Below are 1993 nucleotides of genomic sequence, written 5' to 3'. Positions count from 1 at the left end.
AGTAAGGACATCCTTACTGGGCGGGGGGTGGGGGGGTGGGGGGGCGTGATCATTATAAAATAAAATTAAGCAATACAAAATAGAACAAAGATCAAAGAATAAAACTCATTAGATATCATTACCGAGGAGTAAACCTTGTTATTGTTAGATAGATTTCATTTCAGACAACTTTCTAAGCACATATACACAGAGAAACATAGATAAATAAGTGGATGGACTCACAGATGGATGCTTGAACAGACAGGTAGATATTTACTAAACATTATTTTTAGAGTATTAAAGTTTATTTTACTTGATTTTACTTAAATTAATTTAAATTTCACTTAAATTTGTAACCCAAATTCATATTTCCTCATGATTTGAAAAACCTCAACCTAAAAGGGTGTTTTCAAATCATACCAGACTGTGATATTGCTTTAAGGCATTGAGTGGAGCAACTGCATTTCCTCTCTGAAGATCCCACCTTCATCCCAGGTCCCTGAGAATTTCTACAAATCAGGTTCCAAGGAAAATGAGCAGCTTAGAATTTAATGTCACAAAACACAGAGGAAAACAAGTTGCCATGGTTGAGAGTAAGCCAAAACAAAAGAGGGCTGAAACAATATGAAATATTTCAGGTATTAGAATTATCAGACACATAATTTGTAATTATGTTTAATATGTTAAAAGAAATAGAGGGACGCTTGAAAATCAGCAAGGAACTATAAATACAAAGTATACCCAAACAAGAAGAACCAAATGGAACTTTGAGAAATGAAAACAAAAATATTTAAAAACAAACAAACAAACAAAAGTTTAAAAAGCATGAAGGATGGAGTATGAAGGTACAACATATGTATACTGAGAATTCCAGAAAGGAGAGTGAAGCAGAAGCAATCTTTGAAGAAATAAGAGCTAACACTTTCTAAAGATGACAAATTACTCTTGTCTGCAGATTTTAAAAGGAGAATGGATAAAGAGAAATATAGCCTGAGATACATCATAATCAAATGGGAAAATATCCAAAACAAAAAACATAAAAGTAACAAGGCAGAAAAGACAAATTCATTTCAAAGGAATAAAAATTAAACTACAAATCTCTTCTCAACATAAACCAGAATGTAGTGGAATGAGATCCTTCAGTAGCAGAAATAAGCAATTATGTGGTATCTGTAATGTGCCTAGAAACTTTCTAAGGGCTTCACTTGCATTAACCCATTTAATCTTCAAAACCACAATGAGGTAGGCACTACTATTTTACTATTTTCTTATTTTGTACACAAGAAAAACTGGAGTAAAAAACTTAAATAATTTCTCCACATTCATTCAGCTATTAAGTGTCAGAGTTGGAATTCAAATTAAGTTAGCCTTGTTTCTGAAACTATGCCACTGACCGCTACATTTAAATTAATTAAATAATTTAAATAATTAAGTAATTCAGAAATAAATGAATTTTTTACCTGTAAAATTATCTTTCTATAATGAGGCCACAGTAATTTCCTCCTCTGGTAATGGCAGGCTACGTAATTCAATTAAATCTTGAATCTGTAATTAAAAGCTTTCCCACAAGGAAAACTCCAGGTCCAGATGGCTTCCCTAGAAAATTCTACCAGATATTTAATAAAAAATAAAGCAAATCTTACACAAACTCTACCAAAGTAAAGAAAAAAGGGAACAGCCCAAATTCATTTTTTGAGGCAAACATAATCCTGATACCCAAATCTAGCAAGAACATTACAAGAAAGCAAAACTGTAAGCCAGTCTTACTCATGAACATAGATGCAAAAATCTTAATCTAAGTAGTCGTAAACCAAACCTACGAGGACAGTTTGGAAAAATCTGTTCAATTAAAAATGTATTTACTCTATGACACTGTGTTCTTGCAGGTAGGTATTATTTCACTTGTGTTATTGCTCCCCCAGTTCTTTTTACCATGGCCTCTCCATTCACCTCTTGGGTGACTGGATTTTATCATGAAGTAGTTGTTCACAATTCTGGGAATTTGTTCTATAGA

This window comes from Callorhinus ursinus, unplaced genomic scaffold, assembly GCF_003265705.2.
Source record: "Callorhinus ursinus isolate GAN/ISIS: 27379988/994484 unplaced genomic scaffold, GSC_fseal_2.0 scaffold2, whole genome shotgun sequence".
Lineage (NCBI taxonomy): Eukaryota > Metazoa > Chordata > Mammalia > Carnivora > Otariidae > Callorhinus > Callorhinus ursinus.
Note: the sequence above shows the minus strand (reverse complement) of the source record.